This window comes from Triturus cristatus, chromosome 7, assembly GCF_964204655.1.
Source record: "Triturus cristatus chromosome 7, aTriCri1.1, whole genome shotgun sequence".
In the NCBI taxonomy this organism is placed as follows: domain Eukaryota; kingdom Metazoa; phylum Chordata; class Amphibia; order Caudata; family Salamandridae; genus Triturus; species Triturus cristatus.
This window is the reverse complement of record NC_140590.1, coordinates 125597304-125622662: the sequence shown is the minus strand read 5'-3', so window position 1 is coordinate 125622662 and position 25359 is coordinate 125597304. Positions and strand designations below refer to the sequence as shown.

General features: G+C 45.0%; 1 protein-coding gene across 5 annotated transcripts in view; it reads right to left on the bottom strand.

Moving 5' to 3' along the window:
* The window catches only part of LOC146809012 (sialic acid-binding Ig-like lectin 13), a 580696-nt gene that overhangs the window by 343761 nt on the left and 211576 nt on the right, over positions 1-25359 (bottom strand). Inside the window, exon 2 of one of the 5 annotated variants that reach the window (XM_085615802.1) lies at positions 20820-21121. The exons of the other annotated variants lie outside the window; for them this stretch is intronic. The gene's annotated coding sequence lies outside the window, so the exon portion shown is untranslated. The remainder of the gene's footprint in view (positions 1-20819; positions 21122-25359) is intronic. 5 annotated transcript variants of the gene reach the window in all.

The following is a 25359-nucleotide window of genomic DNA, read 5'->3' as shown; positions in this document are numbered from 1 at the left end:
TGCGGATCTTCCCATTCTCTTCTTCCTTCGATAACGGGGGGGTGCCCTGGCGGGGGGAGGCGACGCGGACGGGCCTCCCCCGCCTCCCCAGGTGGAGGCTCGCCAGCAGATGAGGGCACCCCAACCGCATCTTTCACACGTCAGCCAGCTGAGTTGCGCCCTGCCACTTCATTTGCCGTTCGGCTGAGCCGGCGCCCCTGCACGCGGCCGCCAGGCAACCACCCAAGCACAGGGTTCACCAGGACTGCCGCTAGCACCCGACGCGAGGAGTGGGCCCCCGTAGCCAAGTAATCGGGGACCCACCCCGGTGGTGATACCATCCAAACTGCTGTCGTCGCTGCTACTGGAACCACTCCGGTGGCAATACCATCTGAACTGCCGCTGTAGCTGCTGTTGGCCCCTCTCCGATAGCCGTACCGAAGAGCTGCTGCTACTGCTGCCCTTGGACTCCGGCGGTTGACCCCTCCGGTTCCAGGCCTGGCCCACCGTGAGACAATTCTGGACTCGAAAGCTTGTTTGCTTGGGCATGGGCCCCACCCTTGACAGAACGCTCCCCTCAGCCTTGCAGAATCGGTTGGAGTCATTTGACACTCGACTCCCGCGGACTTCCGGTAAGGACAAAACCACCGCCATTGCTCTTTGCCCCGGGCTGCAGCCACCTTGCCTCCGCTTGGTGCAGTGAGAAAGTAAAGCGTCGGCGGAAGAACCCGCCTGCCGCCCCGCCCCAAGAACGAACCATGGCAGTGCTACAAGGTTGCAGTGACGCCATGCTGACGCAAAGTTGACGCTAACGAAAGTTCTCGAACTACCGAAAGGAATTCTGGTTCAACAGCTAATTCATGGAAAGACCTAGACTGTACACTGACCCGACCCCGCCCCAAAATGACGCCGATGTAGGAGAGGCCTACAACTCCTTGTGGCGTTCCAGTCACGTGACATTTGTGTTAAAAAGAAATATATATATATATATACGATGCTTTCACACATGATGAGGGGGGAGGGGAACAGTTTTATGCTGATATAGTGTGGTTCACGTTGCTCGACGCCTCTCACGCCGTGGCCGGTCTATGGCGGCTGTAGGCCCGTATTTCTATACTGACATTGTTTTAAATAAAGGGCTTCTTAAAAGGAATTACTGAATCAGTGTCATGACTAATCATCTGGGTTGTTGAAGGTTTTTTCTTTTGAATAAAAGATTGTTACTCCTAAGCGAAAGCATACAGATAATACAGACTCAATTTGCCTAAAATATTTTTGTTTAACGGAATTTGTACCCATCACGCCTGCCCTTTTTCCAAGAATTGTCAAATCAATAATCAACTATAACTTAAGGTATATGCCGCACGCAAGGTATGGTATCTTGCACCATAATACACGACCGATTGAAAAATGCATGTACGACCAGGGAACCCGAATTTAGGAGATGAATGAACTAGAGCATCTTTGCCTCGAAGAAAAGAATAATAGGTCTGTGGTATTCCCACTCCTGCGGCTAGCCTGGTACATGGTAGGTAGAACCTTTTCGTGTCTGCACGCGCTAGGGTATTTTGAATACTGCACCTCCCCTCCCCTCTTTTTCCCCTCTATAGGTCACGACGAAGTTCCGACTGAAGAGTGGAGTGGACATGGACGGCACCGAGGTCAACATCAGGGAAAACATAGCCAAACGTTGTGAGATAGTGCGTAAAATTACAGACCACCATTGGGAACATGAAAAACTGTATGATATGATTGTGCGTGTGTACTACGATTATACGGCATGAATGTGTATGCATTTCATGTTTGGGTCACTTGAAGAGAGCGTCACTGTATGATTGAAGTGCTCGTCCACCGATCAAAGGGAGGAGAATAAAGGGTCAGACACCCCCTAAGATAAACTACAAAATACTAAAGGTACGCAGCATGCATAGGAATAGAGGACAGGAAAGGAGAGGTCCCCATGCTCAACGCAGCCCTGAGTCTCCGTCTTAGGTCTCCGTCTTGATGCATGTACTGTCACACCCGATCCGGCACTTGTGTATACGTGATCACCGAATTTATGTCTTCTCTCCGCTTGTGTTTTCTTACATGGAACAAACCCATGCTACTCCATGTTGTGTGTGCACCAAGTGGCCTATTATCTTACCCATGTCTCTCTCGTTTTGTGTCGTATGTATGCCAAATAGCCTACTTGATGCACACGTGTGTCCCTCTCCCCCTCTCCCCCTCTCCCCCCCCCTCTCCCCCCCTCCCCCTCCCCCTCCCCCTCCCCCTCCCCCTCCCCCTCCCCCTCCCCCTCCCCCTCCCCCTCTCCCTCTCCCTCTCCCTCTCTCTCTCTCTCTCTCCCTCTCTCTCTCCCTCTCTCTCCCTCTCTCTCTCTCTCTCCCTCTCTCCCTCTCTCCCTCTCTCCCTCTCTCCCTCTCTCCCTCTCTCCCTCTCTCCCTCTCTCCCTCTCTCCCTCTCTCCCTCTCCCTCACAAAAAGGCTCTTTCTTGCCCTCTTTCTTCTTGAATAAGTTAACGACACATACCTTTTCGGTAAGTGTATAATTGGCCTGAACACGGTGGTGTTCGAACAAATTGACAGAAACAAAACGACCATACTTTACCACGTTACTACCTCTCCTTTTTGCAAATGTTGAGCCTAATCGGCTGAGAAAGAAAGGACAGGTAAGACGACTGATGTCCCCCAATCTGACCCTCAACACGGGGACTATATGTCAGTGGTTTTTGTTTTTTTAAAAGGACACCATCCCCACCACCCAGAATTACCCCTGACCAATTAGCCCGAAATAGAATGTCTAAAGCACCCTGCTCTCCCAAAAATAACCCCAGCCCTATACTAGCCGTCTCAGAGTATTTCGAACGAAACGGCTGATGGCCCTATTTTCTAATAATCCATCGCCTAAACTGATACAGGGTTACCTATTGTCCCCAACAAAAATAATGCTTAGCTTATGTTCCTCCCCGAAAGGGATACTCGTGAACGCATGACAGTAGCACCTCGCACTTACTTTTTCATAAACTTAATAGTCATCGGAGGAAGATGTGTATTACCAAACCTTGTGTTGAGATGAATGAGTCTCTACCGGAGAAGCCAGTTCGAATTTTTAATAAACCAGAAAGTTGACAGATGTCAGGCTTCCTGCAACGATTATAGGGTGCAGAAATCGACACCTAGAAGGCCAGATGATGGACAGGGACACCCACAGAAACCTGCACCACAGCAATAATTAATAGATTAGTAACACGCACATTAACATCAGAAGTTAATAGACACCAATCATACAGTAACAGATAAGAGCATTTCCAAAACTACTCGGTGGTTGGGAAAGAGGATGAAGTATGTAAATGTCTTCCCTGCCAAAATCTCTAAGACTTTCGTTTCTTATAACCCATTCAAAGATAACCTGCAACCATCGGGAGAGAAGGGTCGGACGTGACGCACAGCCTGGCTGCGGACCATAAAGCATCTATGACATCGACCAAGGGGGAAGCTACGAAGCAAAAAGGGCGTGAGACGAGACACCATTATCAGAATGATAAGCGCGAGGGGCTACATCGAGGCCCCTGCTCACTGACCAGCGTGCCTGAAGTCTCAACCCGTCGGGCCCGATTGATGGGCCCAGTGCTGAACGATTCTGCTCTCCTTGGTCCGCATTTTTGATCCGATCCCACGCCACCCCTCTTCCCTCGACATCCCGAAGCACGCCACCCCCTTCTCTCTTCCTCTTTCATTTGGATTATGACTTTGACCTACTACCGAAGAACAAAGGACAGGTACCCTGTCTCAAAGTACCTATGGTGAACTGTGTTAAGGAACAGGACTGTGATCAGAGAACAGTGAGTGGTCACACCCTGCCACGTGAGAAATCAGATTTGAGCTGGACCTTAGCTCCACCGCCGGTGCTCAACAGTGCCAACGAAAGAAGAACAACAACAAGAGCTTACCAGTGATGGCTCTTTATAATAGGACACTGGCAAGAAGAACCTATGTTAAGTTGAAAACCCTCTCCCAACCACCTTTTTATTAACTATCTTCCTATTGAGTTTTCATGATGCTGCATCAATCACTTCCGACTATACACGGGGACAATATCCTATTCATACTCGAACACACTCACCTGGGCCTGACATGCGGCACAGCTAATGTAATTTTTAATGTACTTCCTCCTCGCCTACTTTATCAAACTGTATGAGACAATGTACAAATGTGTCAGATTACTCCTGCCTGCCCTAAAGACTCTGTATCTTTAAGAAATGTATGACGAACATTGACGATACTATGACTGAAAAGCTAACAAAGGTGAATATTGGCCAGGCAAGCTGGCGAGATATGTTAAAAGGGAGGACTGTGGAAATTTAGCTTGCAAACTGAACATTATCTGCGCCATCTTGCCTCTCCCCAGCGCCACGCACAGCGAATGCACGGCCGCCATCTTAGGCACCCCACTCTCCCATTGTCAATCGCCAGCGCGTTCCCCTGACGCTGCAAGCATCCCCCGCGCGCCGGCCACCCCCTGCTCTCTCATACAGGCCATAAACCCTCTCCTTCTGCGCGACCCTGCTACGGAACCACTTCCGACCGACAACCCATACATGGTCATGCCTCTCCTTTGATAACCCCCTTCCTCTGTGCCCCATTGTCCGAACTGGTCCCAGGCCATCACCTAGCCCTGCGGATGCAGTTTATTGCCCCTACTATAAGGGAAACACCCCACATCAAAGGGATTACAGTGGATCAAAGCCCCTACCCCCTGAGACCCGACCGGTCACACACACCCCCGGGAATTGACGGAATACCCTGCTGCGCAATAGCCCTCTCCTACTGTGGGTGGGGTGGGAACTTCTACTGTATCTATGTGTGGGATCGGATCTGAACCGGGGCTTCAGGGGATATTCCCCCATACATCAAGGGAATCTCAAGAATGTACTATGTGTAATAAAGCAATAAACCAGTGTATAAGAGACCAGGTCTCAGAGATGCAGTTAGAGCACCTCGTGACGATACCTTGCTGTCTGATCTGATGTGTTCTGCTCCGACGGAATAAAACTTTGTTTCCTGCCTTCCAGTCTCCGGCGCCTGCCTCTTTCATTGGTAAATTATCGAGTGGTATGAGAGGCGATTACCGCCGGGCAAATACTTGAAAGGTTATCGACTGAAACTGCCGCTACCATTTAACACATGGGGTTGCTGGCTTAACCACAGAGTAAGGCTGGGGTGTGGATTCCTCCAGGGGGTAATTGCATCCAATGCAGCACAATGTGCAAGGGCTGTAGGGATGAAAAAGGAAGGCTATTTTAAGAACTTGAAAATTCCCAATTTCAACAAGGTAATTGTTAGCTGAGAGCAGTTCATAAATACCTTAATGTGGCAGAAGGCAGCAAACGCAGTGGGAAAATGTCACACATGCGATTAGGGAAACGTGCCGGTAAGGTTCTCCGGAGTTGACGGTCACGGTTTTCGGGGCAATTAATACCACGCGCTGAAGGGAAATAAATGGGAAGGGAATTAGGCCCCTATCCCAAATAGACAAATCTGGGGTGTTCAGGGAAAGTCACGAAGGTTGGATTGCCTTAGTAAGAGCGAAGCCGGTGTCCGTATTCAGCCCAGGAGGACAGGAAGCTAGAGCAGCTGCCTCGAGGACGTTTCAACTATAGTCCTGACAGCGTGTGATTTACGCTGTCAGCGCGTACAGTAGGAAATGGTGGAAAGACTCATGAACAGCCATGAGAGGGCGACTGTATCGCATGGATTGTTTGAGTGAATACGAAATGGAATAAAAACCATTGCAATAAATTATACAGATCGACAAAAAGGACATAGTTCAACATGAAATAAAAACAGACAAAGTGAGCATAATAACAGTGAGGAGCAATAAAAATAGACGTCATTGAGAAGGAGACACATGTTTACCAGTAGCGCAATGTTAGACCCTGCACATATACGGGGGCGACAGTCAATGACATTCGTGTATTCCAAAGTAGACGTTATTAAGAGGGAGGCACATGTTACCAATAGCGTAATGATAGATTCTGTACCTATACATGGATAACGGTAATTGGCATTCGCATAGGACTCACGTATTAATTTTACATGAAAGTGATACCAAGGATGTTCACCGGGGGTACAGCCAGGTAGGGACAGTTCCAGTGCCTGGTATGAAAATCACTAGCGTATGGAAACCACATTAAGCACATCGTCATCCAGTTGTAGAGTGAAGGAGTGGTATATGGATGGAACTAGCCATTGTTCAGTACTGCCACCTGCCTGTTGATTTCTTGTATTCGTTGAGACCCCGTGTTATAGTATCAAGTGTGTCTATCCATCTACACTCCTGTGTACTCAGTATCTTAGAGAAGTCTCCCCTCTTAGGGTTGGGGTTGACTCTCTCTATCACCCACCATTTGAGGTTCTCTGGGGTGTGTCCAAACGTAGTAAAGTAGTCCACTAACGGTGCACCCAGTACTCGGCATCTAATGCGGCTGCAATGCTGCAATATGCGGCATTTCACTCTTTGAACAGTTTGGCCTATATACATAAACTCACATGGGCAAGTGATGGCATAGATAACCCCAGTACTGTTGCAGTTGCTGTGATTTTGCAGAGTGTGCGTTCGGCCGTTGTGTGTGAACTGAGTTAGCTCTTGTATCAACGGACACGCTTTACAATGGCCACATTTGTAGTGTCCCTTGATGGGTGGCAGACCCCAGAGGGTCGTTTGACGCGGGGTGTTCATGGTGGGTAAGAGGGATTTTACTACGTGATCCCTCACGTTTTTGCCTTTCCTAAATGCATGAAGAGGAGGTTGCATGTTGCCTAGTTTGTCTGAGATCAAATGCCAGTGTTTGTTAATAGTCTTTTTAATTTAATTGCTTTTTCTGGAAAAGATAGTAACACACACTATACGTTCCTCACTTATATTATTCCTCTGTTTGGGTGTAAGGAGGAACTCCCTGTGATTGTACCAAGCACGTTTGCGTGCTTTTTTTTTAGGAGTCTGATGGGGTATCCTCTCTCTATTAATCTAGACATTAGGCTAGTCGATTCATCGAAGTAGTCCTCTTTTTTGGTACAGTTCCGGCGCAATCTCAGGAATTGACCAAAAGGAAGATTATCCCGGAGGTTGCGGTGATGGTGGCTCGAGTAACGGAGTAGTGTGTTGCGTTCGCTATTCTTTCTAAATAAACTGGTATACAATATATCACAGTCTATATTCACCTTGATGTCTAGAAAGTTTATAGATCCTCTGTCAAGTTCTAGAGTAAACTGAATATCTTCCGAACAGGTGTTGAGCCAAGCGTGGAAGGATCTAAGTTGTTCCTCGCTACCCTTCCAGATGATGAGCACATCATCTATATAGCGCCGCCACAGAGCTATGCCTTCCTCATAGGGGTTGTAGTCACTCAAGACATATTTCTGTTCATATTCATCCATATATATGATTGCTAGATGATGTTTTTTGTATCAAATTGTACCCAGGTCCTTGACCCTTTTGGGTAACCCCATTTTTTGTAATGGCTACCTTGTGCAGGTGCTACCTGCGAGGGTTTAAATGTTAAATGTAGGTCATAATATGTCTATTATGTGAGCTTATTTGTATGCCTGTAGATGTTAAATCCCAGATCTCTGTGAGTAATTTAGTATTAGTATCAAAGAGATATATTTCACATGGACTATTAGCATGTCTGAAAAAGAAACACTGTCCTACAGTAAAGACTACATAGACAAGTTACCACAGGCACAGGGTGGCGGGAGCCTACTCAGAGTAGCAACTACCAATATTGATCTTACGCTCAACGAGAAAATATCTAAGTTAGAGCGTTTAGAAAAGAAACTGATCAGAACTAGATTGCATGGACACACTATAGCTAAATACCTACAATCTAATGTTATTCCGGTTAGACTACAAGTTAAAAAATGAACCCGCTATTTTTCTAGATAATCCAAAATTCAAGGAAAATGTTAGTTTTGTCTCCAATAACTGTTCCAGGCATTGGATGGTGCTTGGTATTGAAACTGCAGTTGCGGAAGTACAACGCTTGATAAAGGAAATTTCCGACATAAATGATAAAGCACTTACCAATGCCAAAGAGGCCTTTGAAAGATTAGAAAGAACAATCCGAGAGTTCGACCTCTACACAGACGACCAAATTAGACAAAGTGGCTAGAGATATAAGACTATACGACAAGAAAAACACCTACCCATATTTACAGGAGGGGTACTATGTGAGACAACAAGAAGGCTTCTCAAGTAGGGGTAGAAGTGGCTTCAGAAGATACATGACTTTCTCTGGGTCATCTCTGGGAAGTAGCTCGGACAGCGATACCGAACGTCCAGGCCCAAGCACAACTACACCCGACCAGAGCCACACCTACACAGACCAACAAACTTTTTTAGTAGAGGAACCATGGTGGGAACACCAAGGCCGTCCCTGGGGCAGACCCAGGGGCACGAGACAACCTGCTATTTGAAAAGCGTCTAGATCGCGCTGCACATGTAATCGCCTGCCTGCCATAGCGCTTACTCCTGGTATCTTTTTAAAACACCCCGTTTTATATTTTGGTTGCTCTTATTTAATATCTGCCCTGTTTTTAATTCGCGCCCTCTTACTTGCACGTTAAATGTGTTTGTCACCACTGTTGAGCGGGTCCATTCCCGGGTGATTTCCAACGTTTGCCGGCCATATTGGGGGGAACTCCGGGACGCCTGGCGGCGCCATTTGGGAGGTTGGACGCTCTAGTTGTCATAAGGACGCTAGACCGCTATTTAAGGGGGTCATGTCAACGCGCAGCGGATTCGCGCAGCGGGATCGCCGGATTTCCGCCGGAGTTACGCCTGAGTTCAGCCCGTCTGCGCCCGTCCGCGCTGAGGACTCGCTGTAGGACGGGCTGGTTACTGAGGACACAATACCATCGTCCCAGGTACGTTGGTCATATTTATTGCAGGAGCTGATTGCTCTTAAGCCTTCCCCGTTAGCATGCCATCATAGGATTTCACCTGAGGGCCTTTTACGCGCTACAGCCTGTCATACTTGTAATGACACTCTTTGGCCCTTGTGTTTTGATGAGGGGGTGATACATGCTCCTATCATTCAAGGGAATGATATTCAACTTCGAAAGGGTTTCCTAGTTAATGCTAGGTCTCTAATTAAAAATAATGTGGCTTTCCATGAGTTTGTGACCGCAAGGAAACCCTCTTGGGTTTTTGTTACTGAAACCTGGGCGTCGGACTCTGCTGGTCATGACCTAAGGTTGGCTGTTCCTGATGGCTATGCTCTGCAGAGACTCGATAGAACAAGATGTAGGGGAGGTGGGGTGGCTGTTCTTTATGACACGTCCTTTGTTTGTTGTACTAAAGCCCTGTCGGAGTCTTCGGACTTGTTTGAGGCTATGTACTTCTGAATTTCTTGCTCTCCGTCAGTATCTTTTACAGGTGTTCTTATTTATAGACCACCTGGACCTAGATCTAATTTTAGCTGTGAGCTGCTTAGAATTTTGGAACCGTATTTTGGTAAGCCCCATCTGACCATTCTGGGAGATCTAAATTTCCATCTAGATGATTTGAGCTCCAATGATACTCTCTCATTGGTCGATTCGCTGGATGCATGTGGCTTTGGCCAATTGGTAGGGGGTCCAACCCATCGAGCTGGCCATATCTTAGATGGGGTGTTCTCAAACGATCCGAGGCTGTCAGTTGGTCCCCCCTTACGGTTGATTTGGTCCGACCATTTGGCAGTGCCTCTGGATCTAGCAGTTCCTCTTGTAGGGCCGCCTAAATTGAGCCCTTTTAATAGAGTACCTAAAAGGTGCTATAAGAACATTACTAATGATTCTCTTATTCCTTTTATTGGGGCTATTTCTTCTAAAGATGTAGGTGAGGCTGCGCAGGAGCTGGCTAATTCCATCTCTAGAGAGGTTGATGCATTGCCCCTATTTCTCTTCGATATGCAGCAAGACGTAAACCTTCTGCTCCGTGGTTCTCTGAACCTTTGAGGCTTTTGAGGCAGGGCGTTAGAAGACAGGAAAGAAAATGGCGGAAACGCTGGGATCCTAGGGAAAGAGAGGCATATAAACATCTGCTGCGAGACTATAAGGCCAGGGTGATTGAGGAAAAACAGAAGTTTTTCTCCAATCTTACCTCATCCCTTTCGTCTTCTAAGGATCCTGTGGCAGGGTCGCAAGAGCTGTGCAATAAAATCTCGGAGTTCTTCCATAACAAAATCGAGGACATTTACCTCACCCTGGAATCACAGAGGAGTACTTTGGGACTGCATCCTTCTCTGGATTTGGGAAAAAATGGAGTTGTGGAATAGGGACCCGTCTAAGACTTTCACTAATTTTCCTCCGCTGTCGCTTGAGAAGCTTGGGCTTCTGCTGGAAAAGACAAAATCTGCCTCTCCTCTGGATCCCTGTCCCCTGAACATTTTGAAATCGTGTCAGGATACGCTACTACCTCCTTTGTTGGAGGTTATGAATGATGCTATGGCACAGGGAATCTTCCCAGTAGCCTGGAAAAAGGCGATAGTGAGGCCCCTGCTTAAGAAGCCCACCTTGGACCCAGAAATATTGAAACATTTTCGCCCCATATCTTTGTTGCCCGCTCCAGCTAAAATGCTTGAATCCCACCTGAATTTTGATCTATCGACTTTTCTGGACTCCTCTGGTTATTTGGATAATTCCCAGCATGGTTTCAGAAAATTCCATAGTACGGAGTCCGCTCTTACTATGGTGGTGAATAACATCCGATTGAAGGTGGATCAAGGCCAGACCACACTTTTGGTCCTATTGGACCTTACGGCAGCCTTCGATACCCTGTCCCCCTCAACGTTAACATCTCGTTTGAGGGAGTTAGGTGTATCGGGCCCGGCTCTAAGACTTCTGTCCTCTTTTTTAGAGCTAAGAGAGCAGAGGGTTAAGCTTAGAGAGTTTCTCTCCCCTGCTAAATCCTTGCAATGTGGGGTCCCATAGGGGTCGGCCTTGAGTCCGACCCTGTTTAACATCTATGTGGCCCACCTGGCTAGGCTGGTGAAATCTCAGGGGATGGAGGTGGTGTCATACGCCGATGATACCCAAATTATGGTGTCCTTAGCTCATTCGGCCTGCACCTCCGCGCTCAGCTTTAGAAACTGCATGCAAGCAGTTGCAGATTGGATGATTCTGAACTCCCTGAAGCTGAACGGCGAAAAAACAGAGGTGTTGATTTTTGGTAAAAACCAGGATGTCTGGTCCAATGAGTGGTGGCCCCCATCTTTGGGAATCTGCCCTATGCCTGTTGGCTCGGCTAGAAATCTCGGCGTTATATTTGACAGCTCACTGAATATGACTCTGCAGGTTAATAGAACGGTGGCCACATGCTGGGGGGTCATCAAGATCCTGAGGAGAATTGTTCACTATCTCTCTCCTCAGGCTTGTAAACAGACGGTGGTTGCTTTGGTGGGTTCAAGATTGGACTACTGTGACGCCTTGTATGCTGACATCAACAAAGGTCTCATCTCTTGCCTCCAGGTAATACAGAATGCTGCAGCAAGATTTGTTATTGCTGCACCCATTCAGTCCTCCGCTACTTTGGCCAGAAAAAGCTTGAACTGGCTTGCTTCCAATCCAGCAGAGGATTTCTTTTAAACTCCTATGTTTGGTGTTTGGAGCCCTTTCCTCTGGATCTTCTAACGCTTTGGGTTCTTTACTAACTCCCTATACGCCCAGTAGGAGCTTGCGTTCCTCTGAGAAGAATCTACTGGTAGTTCCTCGGTTGAAGAAAGTTAGATGGGGTGGAAGAGCTTTTTCTAATCTGGCCCCCCGCCTATGGAACTCTCTTCCAGCAGAAATTAAGGTCCAACCGTCATTGGTCCAGTTTAAAAAAGCGCTAAAAACATGGTGTTTTATTAAGACCTATCAGTAAGCAAACTTATTTCATCTATTTTAGCTTTTGGTTAGGCGCCTTGATGCCCTGTGGGCTGAGTTGCGCTTTATAAATCGGATATCATTCATTCATTCATTCAATGTGGAACCAAGGCAGGGGAGGGGCCAACAGACATGCACACTTTCAACAGGATTCACACGGGGATATACAGACACGGCGTCAACTCTACAGATGGTAGTCTATACCCCGTAAAACCCCATAGTCAACCTGTCTGTCTACACATTGAAACCAATGAACAACAAATCCTCTAGAAGGGACTATCCTTTGTCCCTACCTCCATGCCCAACAATTTCAACTTGAAAGTGGAACTCCATCAGTTTTTCTGTAAAATTAGGTTAAGACACTACTTTAAAAAGATCCCCCCCAACCCCACCTTTCCAGGAAGTGGCTTGCGACCACCTTCCAAATTTAATCCACCCACAAATGCCATACCGAACAAAATTCTGGCTTATGAACAGGTGGGGATACGGGATGTGAACAAAATCCTTGGAAACCGTCAGTACATTAAGTACACTATAAGCAAACCGGAGAGTGAGGCCCTTGAATCCCTAAAAAACAACACCAACAGTCATAAAACCCGCCGATAAGGGCGGGGCAATAGTCGTTCAGAACTCTTAGGATTACAAGAAGGATATCCTCTCACAGCTGACAATCCAAGGGAACTATGAGAAACTTAGGATGGACCCCACTGAGGGTATTAGTGAAATCATAGCCAGCACTACATTAAAAGCACTTGAAGAAGGATACCTTAATAAACAGGAATTTGATTACCTTAACAATAAACACCCCACAATGCCCACCATTTACACCCTCTGCAAGATACACAAGCGCATGCAAGACCCCCAGGGCAGACCAATAATCTCTGGATGTGGGTCGGTGTTAGAGCCACTCTGCAAGTATATCGATGTGTTCCTACAACCTATTGCAGAAAATACAGCCACATATCTTAGGGACACCATGCAGACTATACAATTGGTGGACGGACGTCCACATGATCCAGAAACCAGCCTACTAGCAACCATGGATATTACGGCACTGTATACGAACATTCCACAGGCCGTCGCACTCAGCTGCATAGAAAAAGTACTGAATAAACTACCAGCCCCACACAAGATCCCCACAAACTTTATTGTTGATCTCTTGAAAATTGCTATGACTATGAACTATTTCTACTTTCAGGGCCAACACTATTTACAAACCAAGGGTGTGGCAATGGGCGCTAGCTTTGCCCCAAATCTAGCAATCATATATATGGATGAATATGAACAGAAATATGTCTTGAGTTACTACAACCCCTATGAGGAATGCATAGCTGTGTGGCGGCGCTATATAGATGATGTGCTCATCATCTGGAAGGGTAGCGAGGAACAACTTAGATCTTTCCACGCTTGACTCAACACCTGTTTGGAAGATACTCAATTTAAGCTAGAACTTGACAGAGGATCTATAAACTTTCTAGACATCAAGGTGAATATAGACTGTGATATATTGTATACCAGCCTATTTAGCAAGAATAGCGAACGCAACACACTACTCCGTTACTCGAGCCACCATCCGCGCAACCTCAGGCATAATCTTCCTTTTGGTCAATTCCTGAGATTGCGCCGGAACTGTACCAAAAAAGAGGACTACTTCGATGAATCGACTAGCCTAATGTCTAGATTAATAGAGAGATGATACCCCATCAGACTCCTAAAAAGAGCACGCAAACGCGCTTGGTACAATCACAGGGAGTTCCTCCTTACACCCAAACAGAGGAGTAATATAAGTGAGGAACGTATAGTGTGTGTTACTACCTTTTCCACAAAAAGCAATGAAATTAAAAAGACTATTAACAAACACTGGCATTTGATCTCAGACAAACTAGGCAACATGCAACCTCCTCTTCATGCATTTAGGAAAGGCAAAAACATGAGGGATCACATAGTGAAATCCCTCTCACCCACCATGAACTGCCACCCATCAAGGGACACTACAAATGTGGCCATTGTAGGGCGTGTCAGTTGACACAAGAGCTAACTCATTTCACACACACCGACCGAACGCACACACTGCAAAATCACAGCAACTGCAACAGTACTGGGGTTATCTATGCCATCACTTGCCAATAGGAGTTTATGTATATAGGCCAAACTGTTCAAAGAGTGAAATGCCGCATATTACAGCATTGTAGCCGCATTAGATGCCAAGTACAGGGTGCACCGTTAGTGGACCACTTTACTACGTTTGGACACACCCCGGAGAACCTCAAATGGTGGGTGATAGAGTCAACCCCAACCCTAGGGGAGAAACTTCGCTAAGATACTGAGTACACTGGAGTGTAGATGGATAGACACACTTGATACTATAACACGGGGACTCAACGAATACGAAGAAATCAACAGGCAGGTGGCAGTACTGAATAATGGCTAGTTCCATCCATATACCACACTTTCACTCTACATCTGGATGACGATGCGCCTAATGTGGTTTCCATACGCCAGTGATTTTCATACCAGACACTGGAACTGTCCCTACCTGGCTGTACCCCCGGTGAACATCCTTGGTATCACTTTCACGTACAACTAATACGTGAGTCATATGCGAATGCCAATTAACGTTATCCATGTATATGTACAGAATCTATCATTACGCTATTGGTAACATGTGCCTCCCTCTTAATAACGTCTACTTTGGAATACACGAATGTCATTGACTGTGGCCCCCGTATATGTGCAGGGTCTAACATTGCGCTACTGGTAAATACGTGTCTCCTTCTCAATGACGTCTATTTTTATTGCTCACTGTAATTATGCTCACTTTGTCTGTTTTTAATTCATGTTGAACTATGTCCTTTTTGTTGATCTGTATAATTTATTGCAATGGTTTTTATTCCATTTCGTATTCACTCAAACAATACATGAGATACAGTCGTCCTCTCATGGCTGTTCATGAGTCTTTCCACCATTTCATACTGTATGCGCTGACAGCATGAATCACACGCTGTCAGGACTATAATTGAAACATACTCGAGGCAGCTGCTCTAGCTTCCTGCCCTCCCGGGCGGAATACGGACGCCGGCTTTGCTCTTACTAAGGTGATCTAACCTTCGTGACTTTCCCTGAACACCCCAGATTAGTCTATTTGGGATAGGGGCCTAATTCCCTTCCCATTTATTTCCCAGCAGCGCGTAGTATTAATTGCCCCGAAAACCGTGACCGTCAACTCAGGAGAACCTTACCGGCACATTTCCCTAATCGCATGTGTGACATTTTCCCACTGCGTTTGCTGTCTTCTGCCACATTAAGGTATTTATGAACTGCTCTCAGCCAACAATTACCTTGTTGATATTGGGAATTTTCAAGTTCTTAAAATAACCTTCCTTTTTCATCCGTACAGCCCTTGCACTTTGTGCCGCATTGAACGCAATTACCCCCTGGAGGAATCCACACCCCAGCCTTACTCTGTGGGTTAGCCAGCAACCCCATGTACCCATACCACTTTTTTCCTAGATGGTGCAACTTCCTAACCCAGCCTCTCCCATATACTGTTGGTATATGACTTATCCATTGTACCTGCCTTTGGTTGACCCCCCCAGCCCTACATTCCTGAAGAAGACCCGCATGGGCGAGGCCTAAATTACCCTTGGAGCCCCTAAGACGGGTCGAAACGTCAACGCCCCCCAATAAGGCCAGGAACACGAGTCATATTCCATTGTGCTAACACAAACTTAGCTGTTTACGAATTATACCAAAAAGTTTCTTTTAATGAATGTACGTGGCCAGGCCCACAAAAACTGGGAAGTATAACCAGTTAACCGCTGGAATGTTCTAAATTTTTCCTCTACCTACACTATCTTTAACCTTACCCTCACCCCACAAACACCTAAGCACCTTTTCCTGCACGTTCTCTAGGAGCAACCTTCCCCTTTCACTTTGATTTAACAGTGAATGTTTAACTGTTAGCCATATGATATATTATTAAATCTTTTGGCGTAAGTAATTTGGTTGTTGCACTCTCTCTCTTTTGAATTGAAATTACCGTATTGATTACTGTGAGCGGAATTATGTCTTGTGCTCAAAAATGATTTATGGAAGTTTAGACTGTGGCTTGGATACATACCATTTGTTTTGAAACTTTAGGTCTAGGATCATTGTTTTTTGTATCAAATTGTACCCAGGTCCTTGACCCTTTTGGGTAACCCCGTTTTTTGTAATGGAGAAATCTTCCATAGCTCATTGTATATTCTATACAAGAAGCGCTTTTGACGTGGGTTTCTGGGACCCAGTAAGAAATCCCAGAGATCCAGGTCATCAGTAAGAAGAGACAAATGTTTTTTTACCTGGGAAAGTGTTGAGGTCTTTAGCCAATCTAGGCATAACTTCCCAACATTTTATGTTGTCACCACTCCTGTGTGTTCTGTTTGTACATAGTGCAGGTCAGGTCTGTTGATCTTAAACCCCTCTATGTTACACAGGAATCTAGACTGACATTTATCTGTGCCTAGAGGCCAAACCAACCAACCCTGATGATCAGGGTCTGATATATTGTATGGTCCATTGCAGAGCATGGCATCTAAGGTATCCTCACTGTACTTTGTGAATTGTTGCCAATGTTCAAAGCGTGCAAATGTGGGAATGCAAGGAATGTTCAAATCTTTTGCCTTAGCTTAACCAAGACAGGACGTCTGTTGCACTGTTTTATTCAGGACAATCATTTGATGTGGTGCGAGGCATGCTCTAAATAACGCCTCTTCTCCCTGAACCTCCCAATCTTTTCTTCTCCAGACAGATTCTGTGTCTATTGTGTCTCTCCAAAAGATGAAACTCTGTATAGACAGTTGGGAAATAAAGGAAATAGAGTAAATCAGCTTGGTGTTTGTGTGCATTCTTCTTCGCAGGTGTAGGTGCAAGCCTATAGTAATAAGAGGCTGGGTCTGATGTGTCAAAACCAGAAAAATATGCAAACCTTTGTGCAAATGCTTTTGAGCTACTTATTGGTGGTATTGCGCAGTGTTCCCATTGGGTGGAATTGTAAACAGCACGTGAGATGCTAACTTTGTATAAAAAATGGTGACCATAATGTTGATAACATCATACAATTCATCATAAAAAATGCAGCTGATTGCTCCAGATCTGAAAGCAAATTATGCACAGTTTCAATGTTCCAATCATCAGAGAACGTACTTGAGGTGATGATATCTTTTAAAGGAATTTTAAACAAATTTTCAATTTGCAAAAGTTCAGTAGGACCACACACATCATATGATACCCTGTCCCAAACTATTCCATCAGGAACTGGAACTGCTGTAATGTTCACCAGGGACAAATCCCTCACTTCATGGTGCGATGATGCATGTGGTTTCAGTACCAAATTCACATGTTGGACTGCAGAGCGTTCTGGGAGATAATGTCCAGTCAGAAGTAGAAAAAAGGCAATCACCAAACCAATCAAGAGTACCAGGAGAAGTAATCTAACTGTTCTCCAGAGATGTATCCAGGGAGCAAAAAGGTATGTTTTTTTCAACCAAAGATAGAGAGAATAACCTTGTAGCTTGAAAGAGAATGGTGGTGTTGGCAGTTCACGTTCACTTCGATCAGAGGAAAAATCGTCATAATGCATGAAGTAGCCAGACTCTGTCCCGTCTATTTTTGGCAGCTCAGCAGATTTTGTAGAACTGGGAGAGGACTTGATCTGTGGCATGTTGACATAGACATCGTCAATTTTTCAAATAGAAATTTCCGTATTTGTTGACTGTACAGTTGTAGTTGTTTCAATGCGGAGAAATTCCATTTCATTGTTGTTTACAGCTTCTCTTTGGAAAGTGGAGTCTTCATTTGGTAATAAAGCTTCAATCTGAACTTCCTGCACAGCAGCGAGAGGAGAGAGGCATTTACCCAGGAGCCCACGGGGCCTACTGTTGAGAATCAGACACATAGTGTGGTTTTATCAGATTCATGAAGTCAAACCTTTTGTCTCGGCGACTGGCATGAGTATGAAGTAGTATATTTTTGGTACCTTCAAAAGCCAGGACAGGTACAGGCGCTCTGTCAGATGGCCCAAATTTTTTCTTGTCCACTATTCTTTCTCTGACCAGGTTTCCAATCTTCGAAACCCAGGCAGGTCTTGCCGACACTGTTTTCACTTTCCCAGTTGCGGTGCATTTTACTTGGACGTTGCTCCGTAAAGCTCTGTATTATTTTAAGTCCTGTAAAACATCCATAGATCATTAATGTGAAATGGAGTTTCAGCCACCACTGTGCTGACACTATCAAGGTCTGGTACCTACATTCTCACCCCAAACAGGATCTCATAGGGTGTACAAACTCCCAGGGAATTTCTTGGCATGTTAATAAGTGCCCTCTGGACCCCGTATAGATGATTGACTCAACTGCCAGCTGAGCCTAGTACTCTAGCTGTTAAGAATTGCTTTAAGTCAAGTTTTTTCCTCTCACTGACTGAATTTCCCTTGGGATGGTAGTGGGAGGAGTACCGCAAAGCCATACCCAAACTTCCCATGGCTTCTTTGAAAGCCCAGGAGCTAAATGCCAGACCCTGGTCAGAATGTAGTGTGCCAATTGCGTATGTCTTGATAAAGACATGCAAATTCTTTATAAGAGTTTGGGCGTCAGCCGAGCGCTAGGGCCAAACCCATAGGCATCTAGAGCATGATTCCACTGCCACCAAGATGTATGTGCTGAACCCAGACACTCATGTGCAGCTAGTATCAATCCCAATGTGCGATCAGTCTTTGGAAATACTCTATCCCCCACTCCTGGAATCTGAGCATAAGGAATATTTTATGCATCTAACTTTTAGGAGAACTTGAGTGGAAAGCCTTTCAGTGGTGCTGGGCTGTTGTGCATGGCATTGACAGCTGTCATAGTTGTTCCATCTATCCTTGTACTAGAACGAGTGATTGAAGCAACAGAAGCAGTACAAACTGTTGCCTTGGCGGCTTCATCCGCCATTGAATTCCCTTCAACGTTACCCTCAACATGCTGATGACTCAATGTATGAATAACATGAGCCTGTCGCAGGCCTTCTTTCAGATTCACTACTTGTGCTTGATTGCACAACCCTTAGCATCTCGAAAACCATTTTGGCCCCACTAGTGAAGGCATTCATTGTAAAACTGGACACAATAAAATGAATCACACACAATACGTGTGGGGAATTTGTGATCAGTATTTTGTAGTGCCAGCATCTGGGCTTTTAGTTCTGCCAGCTGTGCTATGCAGTCCTCTAGGGACTGTGTCTGTGCTATTCCAGGAAGAAACTTTCCATCTCACATATGTCCTTTTACTATTGCGCAGACTGCAGAATATTGCTGTTTCGATCTTATGGCAGGATGAACAGATCCATCGGTATAAATGATACATTCATATCGATCTACAGGCATAATTTCATTTGGCAGAGGAAATTCTTGTTCGTACTGCAGAAATGCTTGTGTTTGTAATGTAGCGTCAAACCTGTAATCTAAATGTGTTGCAGTGAGAGTGGCCTCTAGGGTTGGTACTGGGCTAACGACAATTATGTGTTTTCCCTGAGGCAGGGCTCTCTCTCTTATTACAGCAGTCTCTACAGCTGTGAGAATTTTCTCAGTGGGTGCAAGACGCATTTCCATTTTTGTGTACAGGTTTGTATCCTATGGGTACAGTATCACCTTAATTGAAAGTGATATATGTGTACCCAGTCGGTCCAGTGACTACGTGGATCAACAAGTTAGTTGTGTTGACATGTGTGTGTAAATGCCTGGAAGCTAGCATGTCAGCTAGTATGAAACATAAAATATCAGTATGTTCCTGTGTGCAGTGTTGCACTGTAAAGTCTGGTTCTAAGTCATAGAATGTGTTTCCCTTTCTGTGTAATCCAAAATGTAAGTTCTGCCCAAATTTTAAAATCCTAAAATGGATTGTATTCTTTTCAGAGCTGTTGGAGGTTGGAGCAATGCGCTTTTTTCTAAAACAGGTGTTGCCAGGCTTTTGGCTTCACTTGATAAATCGTATCCCAGAAAGAGGACACTGAGGTGGGCTATTTTTTTTTTAGATAAAATTTGTAGCTCAGGTAAGCAAACCACACTATTATGTTCTTTACTCTAGCCAAATGTTCCAATAATTCGTCCTTAGTCAGGTATTTATCATCTACATAGGACACCGCCTCCTCATCAATACTTTGAAGTAACTCTGTTACTCTGGCTGAGAACAGCCTAGGCTATTCTTATACCCGTGTGGTAAACGACAAAATTGCTGCTCAGACCATAGTGCTGAAAATGTGGTCAAATATCTACTTCCACGAACTATATTCTGGCAGAAAAAAACATTTATGATGTCTAGTGTTGTTTTGTATTTTTTCTGAATGACATTATTCATCAGTTCTGCACTTTGTGCATTCTGTACTGGAAATGTGTGTGTGGATTCATTTAAATATCTGTAGTCTAAGACTAAACAATGTGAATTGTCGGGTTTCATTACGGGAAACAAAGGATTATTCATAGATGAGGTGAAATTCTATATTACACCCTTGTACTAAAATTGATCTATGATCTTCCTGACTTGTTTCTTTGCTTCATGTTTGATTGGGTATTGTCTTTGCATTTGAGGCATCGCTTTTGATGGGATCTTGTGATGAGGAGACTCATTCTGCCACCCAACATGATTGCGGTGTAGAGCAGGCGCTATAGCTGATGCCCACTCCTGCATGTATACATTTTAAACTGATTCTGCTACAAGGTCAGAGAAAACCCATTGGGTAATCTATTAAGAATTCAGGTGGCCAATCTTTTTCAGCCAAAAGAATGTCGTACCCATGTGTCAGGTCCTCCCAAAAGAGACCCTGCAGCTGTCTTTGTATATGCCCCATTCTTTTGAGCGTTACAATGTGTAAACGATGTGGGACACTTACTCTTGTATCAGGTGTTTCCACCATGATATACTTACTCAGCGCTACTACTTCCAGCAAATCCATCATGTTCTGGCGAGCTATTTTGACTTCTGCTGCGCTGTCCAGCATCATCACTGCTCATTCCCCATTCAGAAGCAGAGTCTTCAGCAACCTGGGCATGTCTGATCTTAATCCCTGCTACTTTTTTATTTTTAAATTGAGGTTTCTTAGATTTCTGTTTATCTTCTTGTTTGATGATGTATTCTGAAGAACGATGTTTTGCCCTTTTTGGATTGACTCTCTCTTCTGATCTTTGCTCTGACCGTCGTCCTCTCTCAGAGCATTTCTCAGATTGATCCTGAAAGGAATGAGAGGAACGTGTATCAGTATCCTGATATCTGTCAGGTTTTCTAATATTATCACAGTTTCTAAGATTGTATTTCTTTTCAGTGTGCTCCTGTTGAGGAGACCCACTCTGTGATTGTTGTTTATTTTGTTTATTAAGTTTTCCTGTTTATTAGCCCATATCTTTTTAGAAGAATCAGGTGCTTGCTTATTATTATCCTTTTCAGAATTACCATTAACCACCAGTTTCCCAGGTTTGGCTCCCAGATTATCTCTTTCCAACGAAGCATATGTTTCTCTGATAATCTTAGGTAACTCCCTCTCCTGTTGTATAGGGGTGAATTCCCTCAGGCGTTGGGTGTGTGGCCAGTGCGGCTGCCTCCCCTTTTTTGTTGCTAAACATAATTGCAGAAACCTGGCAAAAACTGCCTATTAGTCACATCCCTAAGTCTAGGGCAGGTTTTGCCCCGTACACATTCTGTCTTTGTTTCAATACATCTGGTATCACTGCTATCGAAGGGGTATTATGAGTTCTGGTGTAAAGGGCAGCAAAGACAGTACTCCAAGTGGCAAAATCTTCGATCAGGGGACCCATCCCCATTGGCAAACAAATTGTTAAAATTCTGTGTTTTTCCTATGAGTCCGTATGTGGAAAAACCACTTTTAGCTGTGCTATTTTTTGTGCTATCCAGAATGGTACTTGTTCCCAACTGGTGGGAAATCTTCCCATTACAGCATTCAGCTTTTGAGGGCTGATACCCATAGTAGCAAATTGAAGTTGCGCAGCCTAAGCAGCCCTCACAGGTTGAACTACAAGTTGTTCACATTATGGACTATGTAAGATTTCTGTAAATTTTCACTAAATCTTCGTATAGTGTGCGCATTTCCGCTGAAGCTAACCTGTGAATGTCAGGGTGTGGTGTATGTGAAGCTAAGACCGGCCAGGTTGCTCCTTCTTTAGTGAGCAGGCCGAGTCTCACATTTTCTACGGTGTGGGGGGAGGGCACCTTTAAACCAATTTATATGCTCTTTGTAAGTTAATGGGACTTCTATGTCCACGTATGGAAAGTATTCATCTGGTGCCTCATCTTCAATGTAAGTGTGCATCAATTGCGTGTGTGTGTCTGAAGCTGGGAATGTAACCTACGAATAAAATACCGCAGTCCTGAATGCTTCATGTGCCTTGACCATAAAGGTAACATCTCCACACGTTGCCAGGAGGCCATGTTGTCATAGTTTCAGAGTAACTGCCTGTCTTCAGTTTTCTGAAATATTAGCTTCTTGTACTTCAACGTCCTCTCCATGTTTAAACTTTGTAAAAATGAAAATTATTTTATGAAAATGTATTTATTGAGATTTTGTTTGTATAATATAGGAATATTCTTTAATCCTTCATGCTTGATAAAACCTATAGCCAATACATAGGAGGTACCTACTCAGCTGGGGCAGGTTCCCTTTTCCCACTACTGAAGTCTCCAGTTTAATGTGAGTAGGGGTCTCTGAGAAGGCACGACTGAACTACTCAGAATTGACTTTAAATAAGTGCCTAACCAACGTTGATGGTGCTATCTCGTGTAGTTCCTACTAATCCATAGGTTCTATGCATTGTTTGGACAACATAAACTAAGTGCTTGGTGTCAAGACTGACAATGGACACCCCTGCAGGATATGGTGGCCTATAGACCAGCTAGCTCACAGTGCCACTGTAAGCCCCCCGTAACCTACCAGGGAGCAAACAGTTTCTGGCAACCACTGAACAGGACAACCCTGATCACTCAAGGATCTTGTTTTTTAGTTTTGGTTTAAGTTTATTATGATATGGAACTCCTACGGAGGTCCACAAAATTACACATTACTGATAAAACAAGAAATACATTTATTTAAATAAAAAATAGTCCATCATTTGTGCAAGGGTACCTCGATAAAAAAACCTGTTATACATACTATACTAACAATACAAAATATGGGAGAGGATAAATGTAAATGTAAATGTTGTAGACTTGTAAAGCGCACAGCTGCCCCAGCAACGGGGCGTCCCGGCGCTGTAGACCGCTGGGGAAGCCATCCTGGCTATCCCTGTGAGATGGTCCCTTTCTGGGTATCTCCAAGGTGAAACCAGGCATCCTCGGCGTCTGTGGGGGGCCGTTGTAGAGATGAGGCAAGCTTAATGCCCAGAGTTGCCGAGTGTGTTCCTGGTTAGAGTAGGTACCGAGGCGAAAATTATCGAGTCCGTTTTGACCCTGGTCTATGACCCTGCCGCGTCAGGAATTGAACCCTGGTCCCTGGCCGATTCTCTGCTTACGGGTCTGCCACCTCTAACTAGTGAGCCACACCTCTCCACATAAAACGGTCATCAAAGTGAAAAGTGCAATATATAAAGAGCGGAATATTAAGACACATATACAATCAAATACATAAAAATCCATATATTACAACATCAGAAATGACATTTGAATTTCCTAATATATATCCAGGAAAGTTTATTTAAAATAAATAAATAAATAAATTAAAAATAAATAAATAAATAAATAAATAAATAAAAATCGATAAATCATATGACAAACCATTTCATTTGGTGCCGCTCGTTGCCACTGACCTGTGCACTTTGGAACTGACCTGATCCCTGCCTGATTCGCCCCGAGTGGCGTGGACGCTCTGCTGCTTTCAGGGAGGACGCTGGAGAGGCTTTCAAGACCGGGACTGCGAGGACCAGGGTGCCTGCCTGCCGGCTAGTTGATTTCGCACACCTGCCTCCTCTTCCCTGCCCCGCCTCTTTCTTTGCTCTCACTACTTTATAAGACTCCCGCTCTCACGCGCCAGCGGGACGCGCCCAGGGCGAAGACCGGGCAAAGAGCGGGCCGTCTGAGGCCGTCAGAGGGCGCCTGAGGACGGGACGGGCCACACCACTAACCTCTACTGCGCGGTAAATGATATACCATTCTATAAATACGGCCCTTTGTATTGTATATTCTTTGTACTGCATTGATACTTCAAACTGAACTTGTTTTTGGGGATTGTTTTACAGTATTACTGCTGGTCGGGTTGTTACCATGTCAACAGAAGCAGGGAAATCACGCACCCTAATCGTTAACACCTCTAAGGGACCTGTCTCCGGCACAATTGATCAATTCTTTAAAAGAGTGACTAATGTTCTGGAGAAAGAAATTGCGGATACCGAAAAGCACCTATCCCTTGACTTGCTAACCGGTAAACGCTCCTCACTGGGAACAATCGGGAAGGTACTCTCTCCAGGGATGATAACTGAGAGAACGGGCGCTAACTCAGAAAATGAGGAAGTAATAATCCTCCCAACAAATTCCCCAGGTGTGTCTATCCCGTTGGACCATATAAGTACCCTAACTTCATCCAGGTTATCAGTTTCACCGAACTTGGATATCTCCCCACCATCGATCAAAGAAACCCACGAGATTAGACATACTCCAAAAAAGAGACGAGGCCCTCTCGTTAAAACATATGTAGCCAAAAAGAAGAAGACTAGATCCCCTGTGCAGCATTCTGTCCTCAATGGTCCAACAGTGCTAAACAACCCCCTCCCTAGCACTAACACTATAGGAATTCCCGCCGATCGAGATTTAATGGGTGACTTATTCACTAAAATGGAGACTCTGATTAAGTCTCTCTTACTTCCTCTCTTAGAGAGGACAAGATTAATAAGTCTCCATTTGGACGATTTGGGCAAACAAATTCAAGGGAATAATTTGACCCTCTCTGAACTCCTAAAAAACAAGAATAAAACCAGCTCCACTGCTCTAGTGATTCCCCACCCCAGTGTGTCAGAACCACCACCAACTAGTGGTACGTATAGGAAACTGAGTACCGCCTCGGGCGGGAAATCAGCGGAAAAACCCCCCAACGAAACTACTGATATAAGTAAAACCATTCCCCCACTTAAAGATAAAGAAATAAGAAGGGAGGTAAAAGACATCATGGCTAAAAGAAAAGATGTAACGCCAACTCAATTCGAGAATATTACACCAAGTAGAAGGGTGGATTTACCCCCAGAATCAGCCCCATACACCATTGTTATGACAGGGGTACCTGAACTGGCTGAGGGTACGAGAGAGAACTTCTACGCTCTAAAAAATAAAATCATTTATTGGCTAAATCATAACCGACCACTTCCCGCTGACATAAATGGGGAAATTTTAATGGTGAGACGCACTAGTTGGGTGGGAACCAGACCTAAAGAAAAGAAGGGGGACGCAATAATAATAAATTTTAGGGATCACA